This window comes from Mirounga angustirostris, unplaced genomic scaffold (genome assembly GCF_029215605.1).
Source record: "Mirounga angustirostris isolate CCGP_5_RB_7025 unplaced genomic scaffold, mMirAng1.0.hap1 SCAF_1, whole genome shotgun sequence".
NCBI lineage: Eukaryota > Metazoa > Chordata > Mammalia > Carnivora > Phocidae > Mirounga > Mirounga angustirostris.
Window position 1 is genome coordinate 69,263,397 of NW_026991709.1, and position 20,590 is coordinate 69,283,986.

The following is a 20,590-nucleotide window of genomic DNA, read 5'->3' on the forward strand; positions in this document are numbered from 1 at the left end:
CTTAAATAACTTAAAGAAAGTAGGGGTGGGTTGGTGGCTCAATCAGTTAAGCGTCTGACTCTTGATTTTGACTCAGGTCATGATCTCGGGGTCGTGCGATTGAGCCTTTCGTTGGGCTCTGCACTCATCGGGGAGTCTGCTTGAGATTCTCTCTCTCTCGCTCCCTCCCCCTTTGCCCCTCCCCCCTCTTGTGCATGCTCTTTCTTTAAAATAAATAAAATCTTTAAAAAAATTAAAAACAAGAAAATAAACACAAAATGTGTTTCATTAAAATCTTATGTTGCTACTCTACATTATTCAGAGTATGATTTCCTGATGAAACCCCAAAGTAACATTTCCCTCAGCTCAAAAGTCTAACTACATTAATATAGTTTTTAAAAACATAAAAACATTAAGCATTTAAAAATTTCAAGGCAAAGGTATTTAATAATACTAGAACAGACTAGGGCACCTGGGTGGCTCAGTTGGTTAAGCGACTGCCTTCGGCTCAGGTCATGATCCTGGAGTCCCTGGATCGAGTCCCGCATCGGGCTCTCTGCTCGGCAGGGAGCCTGCTTCTCCCTCTGACCCTCCCCCCTCTCATGTGCTCTCTCTCTCTCTCTCATTCTCTCTGTCTCAAATAAATAAATAAAATCTTTAAAAAATAAATAAATAAATACTAGAACAGACTATATATATTTTTAAATGTTATGCTGTAATAAACCTTTTAACAGAGACTAATATAGAAAGTTAATATCCTGCACTGATATTGCATCGATATTGGACACATACAATTTCTTTTATGTAACTGTAGTATTTTTTTCTGCCATATGAAATGGAGGTAATGAAGACTGAAAGCTGAAATTTTATTAGAAACAAAGAATAAGCCAAATATAATTTTCTATTCAGAAATAATAAAGCATTTATATAGCAGCCCTAACACATTTTTAGGGCTCAATAAATATGCAAATCAATAAAAGCTATAAATGAAAAGCAAAACAATTAAATAACTTTAAATCTTTAGAAAATAACCAATATATTAATTCAAAGTTGTATTTACATAATTTTATCTAGGGATCACAAACACTACAGCATTTTCTAGTCCCTCAGCCAGTCAGTTTTGTTGCTAAAATAGTTACAAACTAAAAACTCTATTTTAAAAATTTTATGTCTACTAAGCTCTTAATTGCCTGCCTCAAAGTTTTGTTTCCAAGAATTCAGAAGAGCATATATGCCACCTTCTCAATTACGTAAAACAATTTTTGAATATGTATTTGTCATAAAACTATACTATTGTGGTAGACATTATTAAAAACAAGTAGAGCAACACTGTATTTGCACTATACTGCTATTCACTAATCTATGTTCTTCATTCACTATGTTCAACTTTTAGAATTTCTAAAGCTATATTGTAAAGTTGAACAGAAAAAGCACAGCAAAGTCTATACACAGGAAATAAAAATGTCTTCAAATTATATATTTTAGGAGTCTTACAAAGTTGATTGGGTATATTTACTTCACAATCAAGACATTATTACATATGTCATCACAGAATATGATAAAATCTACAGACTGGACAAATATTTTCTTTTTTAAGATTTTATTTATTTATTTGAGACAGAGAGAATGAGAGACAGAGAGCATGAGAGGGAGGAGGGTCAGAGGGAGACTCGATCCCGGGACTCCAGGATCATGACCTGAGCCGAAGGCAGTCGCTTAACCAACTGAGCCACCCAGGCGCCCTGGACAAATATTTTCGAAATGTTAATATTCTGTTGAAAACATTTTCACAAAAAGCCTACTCATCTTCTTGCATCACTTCTTATTGAAAGCCCTAAATTAAGGCTCTCATACATCAAAGAACATTAACTAGACATGTTAAAGGAGAATGAAACAAAAAAAAACAGTAAAGCAAGAAGGAAAAGGAAACATGACCCCCCCCCCCACACACACACCCCCGCATGCTTAAAATAATATAACCTCAAGGTCTAAATCTGTAAACAGAAATTTCGGAATATCATTCCCATCACCACCTTTCCTCTACCATGGAAACACAATTCCCTCTAACTCACCTGCCACAAAGTCTCTGTCTCTGGAACCCTAAATTCATTTAGCATCATCTACCAATTCACTTCTCCTTCCAAGTCTCTATCCTTCCTCCTTCTCTCCCACTCCTCTCCCCCAACAATGAGAAGAAAAGAACCTACCAAGCTGGAAACTAAGACCCTGTAAGTACAAAAAGAGAGGTATAAAGTTACTTGGACAACCACCCAAAGGTCAGTTATGATTTTCCTTTTTCCCTGCTTCACTCCCTCACATCAGGAGTTAGTGAATATTCCTTCTTAGCAATTCCTCTGACTTAAGATTTTGCTGGCTAAATATTCCCTCATTATACCACTTGTGCAGATATAAACAGTGAAATTAAAACTAAAAATATGTTTTAAGGCAGGAGTATTATGCTTTGCTGTCAATAAAGATACTTATCTTTCATCAAAGACAGATGTTAATAGATCCATACTACACTGTAAATATGGACTTCTAATTTACCTCACACTTATTTAATAACTGTGATTTTCTACCATTACCAATTTTAATAACTATGGCACAGAAAGAAAATAAATGAAATATTTTGCAGGGACCATTTGCTATTGTCCTTCCATTATTCAGTTTTGAAAGACTGGCAAAATTCATACACATACACACACACACACACACACACACCCCAGCAGGTGGGTTGATTCATTAAGCCAACATTTTTGTTATTAACTAAGTCAACACTCTGATCACCTGATATGCATGTACGACATGCTACCTAAGATTCCTAAGACATGCATAAAACATCATGGCCTCTGCCCACAGGAGTTCATAATTTAGCAAAGATGGTAAGTACACACATAACAAATAATGTTTGTAATAATAACATAATGTGATAAGGGCTATAACTGAAGTTGAAGCAATTTATTATAGAAAAAAGTCAAAGCAGAGAGGAATCACAGGCTGCTGGGTAGCTCAGGCAACAGTTAAGCATTCAATTCTTGATTTCGGTTCAGGTCGTAATCTCAGGGTGGTGGATCAAGCCCAGTATTGGTCTCCACACTCAGCAGAGTCTGCTTGGATCTCTCTCTCTTCATCTCACTCTGCCCCTCCCACCACTCATGCTCTCTAAATAAGTAAATAAGTAAAATATTAAAAATCTGTTTAAAAAAGCAGAGAGCAATCAATTCTTCCTTTGCTACTAAATGAAAAAGAAGTAATCTTTTAATGTTGATTCCACATTTAAAAATGCAATGAATATATGGTTCAGACTTTGCTCAGTAGTGTTCCTAGGACTTTGCAGTTATTAACTCACTTAATCCAAACAACAAACATATGAGATTGGTACTATTATTACTCACATTTTATGAGAGAAAACTGAAGGGTTAAATAACTTACCAAAGGTTATAAAACTAGTAAGTGGCAGAACCAAAGTCCCTATAATGGTCTGCGAGGCCCTCCACAATCTGTTGTGCTATGCTCTCCTCACCACCACCACCACCACCACCATTCAGACCTCATCTTCTATACTCTCCCCATTGCTCACTCCACATAAGCCTCACTAGCCAGACCTCCTTATCTCCCTAGATCTTCCAGCATGCTACTGCCTTCAGGCCTATTGTACGGGCTGTTCTAGGCCTGGTACACTTCCTCCCAAAGATAATCCTAAGTAAATCCTTTACCTACTTCAAGTCTTCGCTCAATCATCATCTTATTTAAAAGGCTTTTTTCCTGCCATGCAATTTAAAATACATACACTCACCCAATCCCCCTTTAATCTGTTACACATTTTGCATAGTAGGACCACCTCTCAACATACTATGTAATCTATTTGTTTATGATGTTTAAGGTTTTTCTAACTCCCAACTATAAACTCCACAAGGGCAGAAATTTTGTTTTGTTCAATGATGTATCTTAAGTGCCTAAAACAGTGCCTTGCCCATTGTAGATATTTAGTATTTTTTAAATGATTATATAAAGCTTATCTTTAACAGAGAAATCAAACTCCAGAAGCTTAACCACCACACACTATCTCAATTACAGAATCACAGATAACAAAACTAAAGCATCTAGAAAAGTCACATTTACCTAATGAAACAGCAGAACCTGATATCAAACCAGCCTAGTGAGGTTTTTGGCAACATTACCCTTCAGCTTGGGAAATTTCCCTAAAAAGGCTTGAAGGCCTTAACAATAAAGAGATTCAACCTACTGATGAATTTACTATAAGATTTATGAAACATTGTATCAAATAGAAAAAATAATTCTTAGCAATGTAAAAAACCGTTTAATCCTATCTAATTTCTAGTCTTTGTTGAGTTCTAATAGCGAATTTCAGAAGTACTGTTAGAAAAGCTACAAAAGCTGCATGCACTTTACAGCAGATCAGAAGAAACTAATTTTTTTCAAATATTTCACATGCTCCATGTTTAGTTCTACAAACCTAGGCAACTTCTACCTCAAGTATTTTCAAAGTATATCTGTATGTTGTTTGCTTGGTGTATTTCAGCCTACCAAATTGTTTCAACTGTCATCTTTGCCTAGAGAAGATTGCAAAAGATGAGGTTTTATGAATTAATGATCAAAATCCAGATAAGAAACCCCCACAAAAATTGTCAATATGAATTTCTAAGACAATAAAAATATAAGAAAATCTAATCAAAACTTAGCTGTTTTATAAGTATTACATTATATCATGCACCTTAATGTTACTTCCAAATACAACCATTCTAGGAAAGCTAATTGAGAAAAACAATAATTCTTGGTTAATTATCTCTTTTAAAACCTCATTTTTAGTTTCACTAATGTGTATGCTTACAAAATTTCAACTACTGATGCTTCCATAAGCACTACCAAAAAAGGCTACTACCTCTTGCCCTTTAAATGTAATCAAGAAAAGCACAAAGCAATAAAATATATAATAGTACATATGGTTTAAGAATCTGAAACAAAAAATACTTTAGCATCTTTTAAAGTCCTTTAGTATCTTTTAACTAGATCACATTTTAAGGTTAGTCAAGTTCTAGTATTACATTAGTTTTTACTTTTGTAAGTTAATGATGCTTTCTAAATGTCTGGGGTGGGGGGGACTTGTTCCAGGCAAAAGATTTCTATGAATATGGTTAGAATTTCTACACAGTAACAAAGCACAGACATAGGTGTTCTTTAATTTACACGAGCTGTATTAAAAATTAAAGTCGTTAGAACTCTATGTGAATGACGGTCTAACAGTATATTTTTCATGACCAGATCTTTCCCAAGCAGGAATGACAGCCCAACAAATTCAAACCAACCACCCCAGAAATTACTCTGCCCAGGTCTTTCTAGAACTATTTTCCATTTCTACTCTCAACAAACATCAGGCCAAAATCTTATAAACTTTGCAATTAATGTAGCTAATCCACTTAGTTGAAAATGAAAATCCTACGAAGGAGTAATCAAATTCTTAAAAGAAAACTGACCAAAGTGAGTGAAATAAAACCACGAACTGAAAATTTTCACCTGCCCTTGACCTTTTCAAATCACCTAAACAACAAACGTTTGTCGAACAAGAAACCAACTGTCCACCACAAGCATTTTTTTTTTAAAGATTTTATTTATTTTTATTTGAGAGAGAGAGAATGAGAGAGAGGGAGTAAATGAGAGGGGGGAGGGTCAGAGGGAGAAGCAGACTCCCCACTGAGCAGGGAGCCCGATGCGGGACTTGATCCAGGAACTCCAGGATCATGACCTGAGCCAAAGGCAGTCGCTTAACCAACTGAGCCACCCAGGCGCCCCACCACAAGCATTTTTATAAACTCCTTAGACTCTAAACTGCTAAAGATATTGAACCTTTCAACCTAAATTACCTGTTGAGGAGAGACACCTCCCAAAAACTATGACAAACTATCAAGCAACTATGTAATCCTTCCCCAAATTTACTAACAGAAATTCATTTCTAAAATTGGTAAGCCACTCTTGGTCGGTTAAGCATCCAACTTTGGTTTTGGCTCTGGTCGTGATCTCAGGGTGGTGATCTCAGGATCCTGAGATCCAGCGCTGTGTCAGGTTCCATGCTGGGCGTGGAGCCCACTTGGGATTCTCTCCCCCCACCTTTGCCCCTCCGCCACCCGCGCATGTGCACATGCACTCTCTCTCTTAGAAAAGATCAGTAAGCCAATAAACTCAAGGGAAAGCTGCTTTACTTTTACTTGTACATAAATTTTTACTGAATACACATTAATTTGTAAATTAATATTTTATACTATGATGATCAAGATCGTGCAAATTTTCAAATAATCTCCTCAAAGATGATATACAAGCATACTCTGATAAAGTACTTTGTGGTATACAACCTGCTTTCACTTGTCACATTTCACCTGACCCCCTATAATTACCTAGGCAGGTATTATTGTTTATCTCTGAGGTTCAAGGGGTTAAGTATGCAAGTCCTTCCCAAGTTAAAAATATATTTAACGCTACTCTTAACAATGTCCTGGGAGTCAAAAAAATTATATATATATGTACATATATAATATTTGAAGTATAATATCAATGAACATAAAATTTTAAATTAAAATGTTATCTATGATAGTTACCATGTAAATAGAGAAAATTAAATTCACCTAATTTAACACAAAAATTATCCCACTCTAATAACTAAGGAAACCCTAAAAAATTATAATACCCACTTAAAAATTAGTTTATTTACATTGATTTTTTAAAGTGTCAATTCTTTGTGAACAAAAACATAATGTTAAAATATTATTAAAGGTCAAAGATAAGAAGAAACTGGAATTATTACTTCTCATATGAAATATCATTAACAACTCTCATTTAAAAACATACAAATGGTCCACAAAAAGCCAGTTCATCTTTTGACAATTTTCATCTTATTCAATACCACAATCATTCTTATCTCTTCTGTTTAGAATGCATGCCCAGAGTTAAACTAGACACCAGCACAATGTAGAGGTATGCCCACACATAAAACAAATGGTTTTTAATCTGATTAGGAAACTGAGATTTGCCATCAGTGTCATTCAGAGAATACCTCAAAAAGTGTCTGCAAAGGAGCCTAGTGAACATAATTGCAGTAACTATATTAAGTTTGAACAATTCATGAAGTATGTTTGTGAGACTTTTTTTCTAAACAGGAAAAGTCAAATTAGCAAGTGAACTCATCATTTAGAAACACAAGCTTTCACTAATGTAGAATGGGCGTTTTCTTATTTGGGCCAATTTATTCTCAATTAAAAAACTAGGAACTATAAAGGCAGGACAAGACATTTTATCTGCTCTTTTCAATCTATGAATTAGAAACAGTTTAAATTGGCTGCATAATGCAAAACTTTCAGTACTGTTTTGAAAAATATTAATATTAAAATACTATAATGTACTTAAACATCTTCAGTGCAAATAATTTATTAAACAAACACATCTCTGAAGAAAATACTCAGAATTTATAACCTCATTTTAATTAACTACATAACAAAATTCTGTTTATGTGACAGATGCCCAGTAAAATAGCATGTATCTATTCCCTGGCACCCTCTTAAACTGGTTAGGACAGACTTCCCCAAAACTTAGGTGTCTGATACTCTGATTTATAACCGAAGCAAGCATTTATATAGTGCTTAAAACTTCACAAAACACATATCCATATACCATTATTTTCAAAGTTGATATAACCTGACTGGAGATCATGCAGGTTCACAAAAATTAAGGAACTTAAACTCCCTGTCTAGTCAAGATGGCGCAGATCTGTTTTCCCCTGCTCCTCCTCACTAAGTACAATTATAAACCATGGAAATAATATAAGAGACAACCAGAGGAAAACTCTGAAAATGGTAAGAAGGCAGTGACCCACTTTGGGCCCAAAAGACAAGAAACAAAAGAGCAGCAGGGTGCTTTTAGTCCCCACACCCAAAAGAAAAAAGCAACCCAGACTGCCATTTCCCGACCACCAACTTAGCAACAGAAGGCAGACCAGACAGTCACATTCTTCCCCCCAAATTAAAGTGGAGTCCCTCTACAGTATAAGGGGGAAATCCAACTGGAAGCCCAGCCAACAACAAAGACAGGGGAAGAAATTTTTCCTTACCCATCTGGCCTGAGACTGTTTTCCACCTAGAGATACAGAGACAAGTAGGCAAAGCTGAGGAATCCAACCAGAGCAAGCAGCTCAGTTTGGGCCAGGCCTCTCCTCCCTCATCCAAAGACAGGGGGACAGGGAAGAATGGGGAGGCATGGGATGAACAGCAGGAGGATCCTACCACAATGCCCTCCTCCCATCTAGAGATACCCAGAAGCCCAGCATGGGGAAAACCCTTTTGCTCCCTCAGACAGCACCAGCAAGGACTTAATGGGAGCCCAGCAGCAGCATCAGATAAATTAAGGTGACCACAAAGGCTCTGAAAATTAAACTACCAATGGAAACACAGCCTACAAAAGTGAGCCAAAATCTGTACGCTAAACCTAAATAGGGTCTGTCTGCTAAAATAAAAATATCAATAGGGGGCCCAGAGCCTCCTAACAGATAAAAAAGAAAAGACTCAAGAAGTCACAAATTGAGCGAGAAAGATCATCAACTAAGGCCAATGCAGAGATGAAATCAGACATTGGAATTATTTGACAAGGATTTTTAAAAACCATAATAAAAATGTTTCAGCAATCAATTATAAATTTTCCCAAAACAAGTGAGAAAATGGAAAATCTCAGCAAAGACACAGAATTTATATTAAAAAAAGAAGCAAAAGAAAATTATAGAGCTAAAAAAATACAACAACAGAAAAATTTGAACTCACTGGATAAACGCAATACAAACATAGAGATGATAGGAAAGAGAATCATTGAACTTGAGGACAGAAAAACAGAACTCACCCTATGTGAACAACAGAAAAAAAATTACGTCCTGGGCAACAATAGGCCGATAACAAAAGGTCCAACACTCGTATCACTGGAGTTGCAGAAAGAAAGGAGAGGTGCTGAAAGAGTATTTGAAGAAATGATGGCTTAAAACTGATCAAATGTGGCAAATACAAACTTACAGATCCAAAAAACTGAGCAAACCCAAGACAGGATAAACACGATGAAATTTACACCAAGATACAGCACAATTAAATGTTCAAAATTAAAAACAAAAAACTGGGAAGGCAGCACACAGAAACAACATACTACTTATAATGGAACAACAATTCAAATGACACCAGATCTCTCATCTGAAATCAGAGAGGCCAAGAAAAGTGGCAACAGTATTTTTTGAATACTAGAAAAATAAAGAACTGCGAACCAAGAATTCTATATCCAGTGAAACTATTCTTCAGGAATTATTAAACATCCATTTAACAATCCATTTAAACTGCTAAAACATATACTACAGAATGGGTGGCTTATACTCAAAAGAAATTTATTTCTCACAGTTCTGGAGGCTAAAAGTCCAAAATCAGGATGTCGGTATGATTGGGTGAGGGCTCTCTTCCAGGTAACAGACTTCTCTTTGTATCCTCACAGGACATAAAAGGGCAAGGGAGCTCCTCTCTGGCTTCTTTTATAACAGCACCAATTCATTCATGAGGGCTCCTCCCTCATGACCTCATCACCTCCCAAAGGACCCAACTCCCAATAGGATTTCAGCATATGAATTTTAGGGAAATACATTCAGACCACAGAAGGAACAAAGGGGCCATTTTTAAAAAGCATTCCCAAAAGAAGAAAAACTAAAAGATTGTGTCACCAACAGCCATACTTATAAAGACTGGCTGACAAAAACGTTCCAAACAACAGGAAAAAAAGAAATATAGGTATACACAACAGATTATCTTTTCCATCATTAGTTTTATAAATCATATTTGATGACTGAAATAAAAATGGCAACACCATTTCACACCCAAGACAATTATGTTTAAAAGTTGAGAAGGTGGGGCGCATAGGTGGTAGGTGGCTCAGCCGGTTAAGCATCCACCTTCAGCTCAGGTCATGTTCCTGGGGTCCTGGGATCAAGCCCCATGTTGGGCTCCCTGCTCAGTGAGGAGCCTGCTTCTCCCCGCTCTGCCCCCACCCCTCTGTCAAATAAAGAAATAAAATCTTAAAAAAAAATTTTTTTTAAATAAAAGTTGAGAAGGTAAAGGGTAAAATAGAAGTGAAGTTTACACACTTCAGGTGAAGTTGTAAAATATTGGTACCAACAGACTATTATAAATCACATATGCATATTGTAAAATAACTACAACAACCACTGCAAAAACTACACCAAGACAGACTCAAAAACATTATAAATAGATCTTCTGCACATTACAAAAGATGGGATCCTAAAGACTGTTCCAGTAATCTGCAGGAAGGCAAAAGAGAAGTAAAATCCAAAAACCAGAGAAAACAAGCCAAAAAAACACAACAGCAGACATGAATGGTGACATATCAATAATTACCTTATATGCAGATAGCCTAAATAATCAAAAGACAGACTGGCAGAGCAGATTTTTTTAAATGACCCAACTGTATGTTGCAAACAAGAAATATGATAACATATGTTGAAAATAAAGGAATGAAAAAGCTATAACAATATCTTTTAGAAAAGCACAGTGGCTATATTAATAACACAATCAACCAACAGAATCTAACTGATATCACAGTTGATCCCTGAACAACCCCCTCATACAGTCAAAACTCCATGTATAACTTGACGCCCCCAAATCTTCACTACTAAAGCCTACTTGTTGACCAGAAGCCTTACCGATAATATAAACAATCCATCAACACACATTTTATATATTACGAGTATTATATACTGCATTTTTACATAAAATTAGATAAAAGAAAATGTTAGAGAAGATCATAAGGAAAACACATTTACAGTACTGTACTGTAAAAAAATCCACATATAAGTGGACAAGCGCGATTCAAACATGGTTCAAGTGTCAACTATATATAAAATACTCCACCCAATGACAGCAGAATACCCATGGAACTTTTACCAAGACCATATCCTGAGCCACAAAACAGACCTCAACAAATTTAAAAGAATTAAAATAATTCAGAGTGCATTCTGTGACCATAATGGACCTAAACTAGAAAACAGTAACAGAATGACAACAGGAAAACCTTGTAACACAATGGGGGGTGGTGGGGGGGAGAAACACTTCTAAAAAGTCCATGGGTCAAAGAGGAAATCTCAAAGAAAAAATTAACATACAGATACATAAAAATGAATGAAAATAAAAACACATGTCAAAATTTGTGAGATGCAGCTAAAGCAGTAGTTAGAAGGAAATTTATAGCACTAAATGCTTACATTAGAAATGAAGAAAGATCTCAAATCAATAACCTAATTACCTATCACAAGACACATAAAAAAAGAAAAAAGAAAAACATAAACCCAAAGCAAGCAGTAGGAAGGAAATAATAAGGAACAGAAATGAATGCAATTGAAACAGGAAAATGGAGAAAATCAATGAAGCAAAATTTTTAAGTCTCTAATATGACTAACTAATAGAAACAGAGAAGACACAAATCACCAAGATAAGGATTTTAAAAGGTTATCACTGGACCACTTGGGCGATTCAGTCAGTTGAACCTCCAACTCTTGGTTTCAGCTCAGGTCATGATCTCGGGTCATGGAACTGGGATCGGCCCCACGCTGGGTGCAGAGCCTGCTTAAGAGTCTCTCTCTCCCTCACTCTGGCCTTCCCACTGTGCACACATGCATTTTTTCACACTTTTTCACTCTCTTTAAAAAAAAAAGAAAGAAAGAAATGCAAAATTGGATTAACATCTGAAAATCAAGTAATATAAATAATACACCCTATCAACAGAGTAGAGGACAAAAATCTTTATTCTTTTTGTAGATCACCTCAACAGAGGAAGAAAAACATGTGACAAAATCCAACCCCTTAGCAATAAAAACTCCCAAAACATTAGGAATAGAAGAAAATTTCCTCAACCTGATGAAGGCCATCTACAAAAAAATCGAACATTATACTTAATGGTGAAATACTGAATGCTTTCCCCCTACAACCAGAAACAAGACAAAGCTGTCCACTCTTGTTTGTTTGTTTTTTTAAGATTTTATTTATTTAACAGAGAGAGAGAGAGGCTGCAGGGGCTGCAGCAAGCAGAACAGGCAGACTGAGAAGCAGGCTCCCCGCTGAGCAAGGAGCCCAGTGGGACTCAATCCCAGGACCCTGGGATCATGACCTGAGCGAAGGAAGACGCTTAACTGACTGAGCCACCCAGGTGCCCCTACTCTCGCTTCTTTGATTCAACACTGTACTAGACATTCTAACAAGGAAAATTAGGCAAGAAAATTAAATAAAAAGCATTTACAATGGAAAGGAAGCAATAAACTGCACCTCTATTTACAGATGACATCTTACATACATAAAACCCTAAAGAATATACTAAAAACCTACAGTTACATTAATCAAGACAGTGTGGTACTGACAGAGGGACAGACACATAGATCAATGCAAGAGAGAACCCAAAACTAGACCAACATAAATATGCCCAACAGATAATATAATTCCATGGAAGAAAGGTAGTCTTTTCAACAAACAGTGCTAGAACAAATGGGCATCCAAAGGCAAAAAAAGTCTGACCTAAACCTCACAACTTTATATAACAACTCAAAATGGATCATGAATTTAATGTAAACATAAAATTACAGAACTTTAGACGAAAACACAGGAGACATCCTTCAGGACCTAAAGAAAAGGGTTCCTAGGCTTGGAACCAAAAACATGATCCATAAAAGAAACCAGACTTCGGGATGCCTGGGTGGATCACAGTTGGTTAAGCATCTGCCTTCGGCTCAGGTCATGGTCCCAGGGTCCTGGGATCGAGCCCCACATCGGGCTCCGGGCTCCTTGCTCAGCGGGGAGCCTGCTTCTCCCTCTGTCTGCGGCTCCCCCTGCTTGTGCATGCACGTGTGCACCCACTCTCTGTCAAATAAATAAAATCTTAAAAAAAAAAAAAGAAAAGAAAAAAGAAACCAGACTTCATCAAAATTAAAAACATTTCCCCTGTGAAGGAACTTGTGAAGAAGATGAAAAGATAAGCTACACACTGAGAAAATGTTTGCAAACCATGTATCTGACAAAGTCTTATATCTAGAATATATAAAGAACTCTCAAAAACGTAACAGTAAATACATATATTCTGATTAGAAAATGAGAAAAAGGCATGAACAGACAGCAAGAAAGTACATATGAAGGTGTTCAATATCATTAGCCATTAGGGAAATGCAAATTAAAGCTACAATAAGGTATCACTGTATAGCTATTAGAATAGCTAAAACACAAAATAGTAACAACAAATGTTGGTGAACATGCAGAACAAGTAGCTCTCTCACACACGGCTGATGAGAATGTAATATGGAACAGCCACTCTGGAAAAAGTTTGGAGTGCTCTTATAAAACTAAACTTGCCCTTGCCATACAACCTAAAAAGCTCACTCTTGGGCATTTATCTCTGTACATAACTGTATACAAAATCCTGTACGTGAATGTTCATAATCACTTTATTTCTTAATAGCAAAATGGTGAATACACTCAAAGTCCTTCAACACATGAGTTTTGATTCAACGAAGTATGTATTAATATATCATTCTTGAAATGACAAAACTACAGAGATGGAAAATAAGACTGTGATGAGACGGAGGGCTTTTGGGGTGGGATGCAAATATAAAGGAGTAGCAAGAGGGGTTTTCTTTGTGGTGAGGGAACAATTCTGTATCTTCACTGTGGTGGTAGTTATATGAACTAATATATGGGAGAAAACTACAAAGAACCATACACACACACAAACGAATTCAGGTTAAACAAATGGTACAAAGTGAATAAATCTGGCAGTTAAGAGTACTGTACCAATGTCAATTTCCTGGTTTTGATGTCTTACTAGAGCTTTATAAAATTTGTCACCACTGGGGGAAGCTGGGTAAAGGATACACAGGACTGTACTAATTTTGCAACTTCCTGTGAGTCTATAATATTTCAAAATAAAGTTTTTAAACAAATAATATGAAAGGAGAGAAACAGGGTAGAGGTATAGATGAAACAAGAATGGCCATTAATTGCTGATTGTTGAAGCTAGATCATAGTTATATGGAGATTCATAATACCATTCAATTTTTTATTTAATTTTTTCCATAATAAAAAGTTAATAAGGGGCGCCTGGGTGGCTCAGTCAGTTAAGCGTCTGCCTTCAGCTCAGGTCATGATCCCAGGGTCCTGGGATTGAACCCCTGCATTGGGCTCCATGCTCGGCAGGGAGTCTGCTTCTCCCTCTGCCTGCAGCTCCTCCTGCTTGTGCGCTCTCTGTCAAATAAATAAATAAAATCTTTAAAAAGTTAATGAAAATATAAGAAGGCCATATATCAAAATATTAACAGCAGCTTCTCCAGTTGATTTTTTTCTTTTCATTAATATGGATTTTAAATTTTTTTCTATAAATTTTTTTATTAAAAGTTTTTAAAGAAATCTTTGCTCATACAATCCTGTCTTCTTTTGTTTTACTCACTTAAAAAAAGTAATATTGGGGCACCTGAGTGGCTCAGTCATTAAGCGTCTACCTTCGGCTCAGGTCATGATCCCAGGCTCCTGGGATCGAGCCCTGCATTGGGCTCCCTGCTCAGCGGGAAGCCTGCTTCTCCCTCTCCCACTTGCCCTGCTTGTGTTCCCTCTTTTGCTGTCTCTCTGTCAAATAAATAAATAAAATCGTTTTAAAAAAGTAAATAAAAAAATACTATCGAAAAAAATTTTAAACATAAAAAGAACCCCACCGATACTTCTTCCTCTGACAATATACTGCTTAATTTGAAAATATTTCATTTAAATACCCATTTTTTATTTCACCCAATTAATTTCGCCTGAAAGTTCCAATATCGTTTTCTACAATTAAACCAAAAGGATCTTGCTAGAATAGGTTTACAATTAGCACAATAACTCACCCTTACGGTGATCAATCTTCACACAATTCATGACACCCAAAGATGTTTTAACAATTCCAGTTGGGTCTGCATTTGCAATGTTGCCTAATGTATCATAATTAACTTAGAATTGTTTTGTTTTAAAATTGTATGTGGTCGGGCGCCTGGGTGGCTCAGTTGGTTAAGCGACTGCCTTCGGCTCAAGTCATGATCCTGGAGTCCTGGGATCGAGTCCCGCATCAGGCTCCCTGCTCAGCAGGGAGTCTGCTTCTCCCTCTGACCCTCCCCCCTCTCATGCTCTCTCTATCTCATTCTCTCTCTCAAATAAATAAATAAAATCTTTAAAAAAAAAAAAAACTGCATGTGGTCTTTTTAAATTTTCAAACACTTTTTTAAAAAGCAGATGCTGGGGCGCCTGGGTGGCTCAGTCATTTAGCATCTGCCTTCGGCTCAGGACATGGTCCCAGGGTCCTGGGATCGAGCCCCGCATCCTTGCTCGGCAGGAGCCTGCTTCTCCCTCTGCCTGCTGCTCCCCCTGCTTGTGCTCTCTCTCTCTCTCCCTCTCTCTCATGCTGACAAATAAATAAATAAAATCTTTAAAACAAAAAAAAAAGCAGATGCTGCAAATTTACAAGTTACAAAACCATGCTGATGAATTCAACAAACACATGGGAATCTGAAAACGTAACAATAATTCATTAAATACTGAGATTTTCACCATGCAATTATTTTTTAATTCAGTTATTTAAATGTATTTGTATACCAAGCAAAAATGACCAATACTGTTTCCCTCAGTACTAAAATTAATTTTAATTAAGTAAATTATAGTAGAAACAAGAGACCTGAGCTCTGCATTATCTGTAAGAACTTGGGTAAGTCACAATCTCTCTGAAACTCCATTTCCTAATCTACATACTAGAAGAGTTAAACTTGTTAATCTTGCAGCTCCAAAATCCTATGTACTGATGATCTAAAATATACTTCATAACTTTTGACCCATGATCATTCTAATGACAACTCTGGAAAAAGTTTCATAACAATGTGATAGATGTTTCAATCACATTATAAATAACTTTTATAGATTTAAATTATTTGGGAGAATGTTATTTTCAATATTATGAGGTCGGGGTTTCTCAACATCAACATTACTGACATTTTGCACTGGATAATTCTTTGTTGTAGGGTTATCATGTGCACTGTAGAATGTTTAGCATCTACCCACTAGATACCAACAGAACCCCCTAGCATGGCAACCAAAAATGTCTCCAGACATTGCCAAAATCACCCCTGGTGGTGAACTACTGTATTAAAATAAAAATGTCCAGGTTCTTTGGAGATGGGAAGGAGGAAGAAACTGTTTTTGTTTTTGTGATAGGAGGAAAGGCATAAGAAAGGTTAAGAAATGAACAAAAAAGTTCAACTGCAAATCATATACTATGAAAAGGTACTCTTTTCTAAAAGGCCTACCAAAACACATGTTAACCAAATATTGTTGTATGTAGCTAAGTAGCAATAGTAGTGAGAATAACAGTACAGAAAGCTGAGGAGAAAATCCACAGGTATTCCATCTGTACCTCTTTAAGCATTTTCAATAAAAAGAGCCAAAAGTTTTTATATCAGAGATTAATGAAGTTAACATAATTCCTATTCTCCCTAGCATTTGTGAGAAGGCTAAACATTCTCAAGTTATCTGCTATTCTCTAGCCACAGAGAATACCCACATGAAAAACACAATTACAATAAGCATCTATTTTAATCTAGTGTAAATGTGCTACAAATGCCATGAAAAGTTAATACTGAGGAATACCCTAAAGTCCCTTTTGTATTCAAAGAAAGGCCAAAGACCATGTGGAGAAACTACATTTAAATGTTGCAACAGAAAATTAAACGTTCACACATTCACTTTTTGGCTGTTTAATACTCACTACAAACTCAACTCAGCCATATTTTCCACCAAACAGAAAAATACCCAGTTTCCTTAGTCTATTCTTGGATAGGTCACCAGACTGGGAATAAGAGACCCAGAGTCTATTCCCAGTTGCAAAACAGACTGGTAATCTCAAGCAAATTATTCACTCAGGTTAAGGTTCTACACCCGTATCATGCTGACAATACTGAAAATCTGCCCAGAAACAAGCACGAGAAACCCAGGACTTCCTCCTGCACCCAAAGGACAACTGCAAACGTATTTTTAGATATATTAAATCTAAAAATCTGAATAGGATTTTATTTATAGCAACATTTAACATAGTTGAAATTTCAAAACTGCGTGGTGCCTTTACCACTGCCCCTTTAAATTAGTAAGAATTGCTTTTTTTAAATCACGCCATGCCCAATTTTGCAAAACTCTATATGCAAACTAAACAATCATCATTATGTTAAAAAAAAAAAAAAAGCTGTTTTTAATTCAAGCTCTTGGGAAGGGCTTTAACTTCTGCATTTCCTAACTCCATCTAGCTGTTAGTCTAGTACACAAGGAGTTCTTTCCTGACACCGTAAAAAGTGTTCCACAACGTCTGGAGAGCAAAAGTTCGCCCCATAGCCTAATTACGGAGAGGCCTTAGGACAGTTCTTACCACTAAGCATGCAGGTTTTACTAGCGCAACCAATATACGGATCCTGGCGTACACTTTTTGCTCTTGATACCAAGTAAAAAACTATTTGTCTAGTATACCAAATTACCCGTCTGACCTTACGGCACACCGTAAGACGGTAAATAAACCCCGGTCCAACAGAACATTTGAAAAAAGCAGGATTAGGAGGGAAGGGGGGGGTTGTCAATTAACATTCGGCAGTCCCCGCTGACAGGCAGACACTTGTTGGCCGCCGACAAGCCACTCACAAAGTTTGCCATCTCGCTGGGAGCAGGGGCCCTGCCTGCGCGGCGGGCCCCGACCCGGAAGACGGCTGTTGGGAGGCCCCGCCACCCGCCGAGGCACCCCAGCAGGCAAAGCCCCGGCTTCTCGGCGCTCCTCCGCCGCCTCCCTGCACAAGGGCGCACTCACGCACGCGCGCGCACACTCACACACGTACACACACAACAAAAGGAAGCCGTGCGAGCCGCGTGCGGAGGTCCGCTGGGGGCGCTCGGGAAAGCCCCTCCTCCCGGCCGCCACTGCACGGCCCGCGCGGCCTGCTCACTTACTGGAGCGCCCTCGGAGAGGCCCGGGTGCGCGGAGCGCCGCGCCGAACGCCCGCCCGACTGTGCTCGGCCGCGCTCGCGGGGGGCGGCGACGGCGGCGGCGGCGGCTCTGGGCCCACCACCGCGCAGCCCCGCGCCGCTGCTCCGCCCACCGCCCAGCGGCGCGCCGGCAAAAGCCCGCCCGTGCGGCCGTCCGAGCCGGCCCCCCGCTCGCGACTGCCCCGGCTTCTCAAGAATGCAACTCTTATGTTGAGTTATCCCCACCCCTACAAACCAAGGGACGCTTGAGCCCCCTCCCCTGACTGAACCACTAATCAAAAGTAGTACCCAACACAACACTCCTCACGATAAAAAATTTTCAGTAACCTCTTCCTTAACCCTTCCGCTTACTCTGATTCTCCACACCTTAACTTACTCGTTTTAGTTTTCCCTTACCTTCCTGTTTTTACCCTACGAGCTGTATTTCCCCCAAAAAGTAATCTTCCCTAAACCATCTCTCCAATTTTACTCTTGAAATTTACTTTTCTAGTATAAACAAGCTTCCTTATAAATTCCTTCCATTAACATCTCCCACTTACCTATTCAAAACCGCTCCACAATTAACTTATAATTTGTTATCAACTCCCACCAAATCAACTCACAACCTTCTAAAACTGCATTTTGTGTGTTCCCTCATTCCCTCCAAACTAAGGCTCTCCAACTTAACACAAATTGGCCTCAAACTGCCCTCAAATTTTGTGAACCAATTCCAGAAAGGCCACCACAGTCACTGAAAAAATCCATTTCCCAAGCATAATCCCAGTAATTTGACAATGACCTTTCCAAACATTCTCTACCAATTCACTGGAATCACTCTTAAGACTACCAAGACCATTTCCCTAAAGACTCTAATTATAGAACCTAATCAAATTAACACATTAAGTCTATCATTAATATCTACACATGCAGGTGTGCATATGTTGACAAACACACATATACAGGACCCTACAAAACATCAACTTGTGTATTTCATTCTAATCCCCTGGATATTGGCTCTTCTCAAATTTAAAAGGAAAACTCCTTGATGCCAACGAAGATTTTCAGGCATCCAACCCCTATCTTGTGAAGTCACTTATCTGTTAAATTAATATAATTACCATTAAAACATTCTCTCACCATTTCCACTACAATCATGCCCAACAGCTTCCTTTACATCCATGGTTCATCTAACCCACACAACCCACTCAAATAGGCCATGCTATGTCAGAGGCAGGTCCTGGAAACAACTCTAGACCAAATCAGGCAGGTTACAGCAAAGATGTGAGATGGGCAAAGTGACCTCCCTTGTCCCTCTTAGGCTTTTCAAAACTTTGGGTCTCCACAGGTCCTTCATTATTAAATTTCGTGACTGACTAAATGTAGACTAAATGTAGAAGGGAGGGGGGGGAAGTGACGAATGACCTGGGGCTAGATTCTGGAATAAAGCTGCACTTGGGTGGAACACCAATAATATGTATTTTGTGTCTTGTCATATTTTTCTCACTGCCACTAAATATGCTGTTACATGGATAACATCAAAAACAGGATCAGGAAGTATTCTTTCTTCAGAGGGTGAAAGCATGAGTTAATCATGTAAGGAATATAATGCAAATACAAAGGATCTGAAGAACACAGCATTGGGCGAGTATTGGTTTAAAATGTCAGCTGCCGGGACCACAGCAAGGCACTGATGGAGAATCTCAAAAACCACAGTCAGGTAAGCACTGAGAGTCAAGCCTTTGATAGTACAAGGGGTAAGTTGACAGACAACAAAGACTGACAAAAATGAACACTTCTGCACAACTGGACAAGCAAAAGTTTGAGAGCAAAGACAAAGCCAAAGAATAAAGGGCCTGGTCTAGATCTTAAATATCATCAATGGAAAATGATGAAGGTTTCAAGCACTGAGATTTAAAAAAAAAATCAAAATGAAACAAATAGTTTAACTATATTTTGTTTTTGGAATTGGCAATACAGCTCCTTTAGACATGTTCAATAAATGATAACTACAAACAAGACAGGAAAGCATATTTAGAACTGTGCATCTGGGACTTACCTCTATATAGGTAATAAGTGAAATGAGAAAACACAGCAACCAGCCTCCTAAGAACACTAAGAAATATATGAGATAAAAGTCATTATAGATAAAAAAGAAAAGAAAAAACTACAGAGGCCATTTTAGATTCCTTAGGACATCCCCTTCCTACCACCCATCCCATTCTTCCCACTTTTTACCTGAACCTCTTTATGTATACAAATTATCACACAGTTTTTTTTTCTTTACGTATACAAATTATCACCACACACTTATGTGGTTTTGAGGAACTCATGTAGAGGTCAAAAGATTTCAGTATCTCTATCATCATGCTATTTTTTCAAATACTTAATGCATACTGCACCATTTTTATAACATCATGGGTGGCAAGGACTGTCCTTATGCGCAGACAAGGAATAGGCTCCTGGCATTAGGTATTTCCTAAACAGCATTATGTTTTCCCCATATTTTCTCTGCTACAAGT

The 20,590-nt window shown here is 37.7% G+C and overlaps 1 protein-coding gene across 4 annotated transcripts in view; it reads right to left on the reverse strand.

Moving 5' to 3' along the window:
- The window catches only part of ZNF148 (zinc finger protein 148), a 120,237-nt gene that overhangs the window by 88,145 nt on the left and 11,502 nt on the right, over positions 1-20,590 (reverse strand). The window contains exon 2 of one of the 4 annotated variants that reach the window (XM_054504237.2): positions 20,128-20,183. The exons of 2 other annotated variants lie outside the window; for them this stretch is intronic. The gene's annotated coding sequence lies outside the window, so the exon portion shown is untranslated. Of the gene's footprint in view, positions 1-18,056; positions 18,182-20,127; positions 20,184-20,590 lie in introns of those variants that run through there. One more of the 4 variants, XM_054504240.2, reaches the window with a different exon arrangement.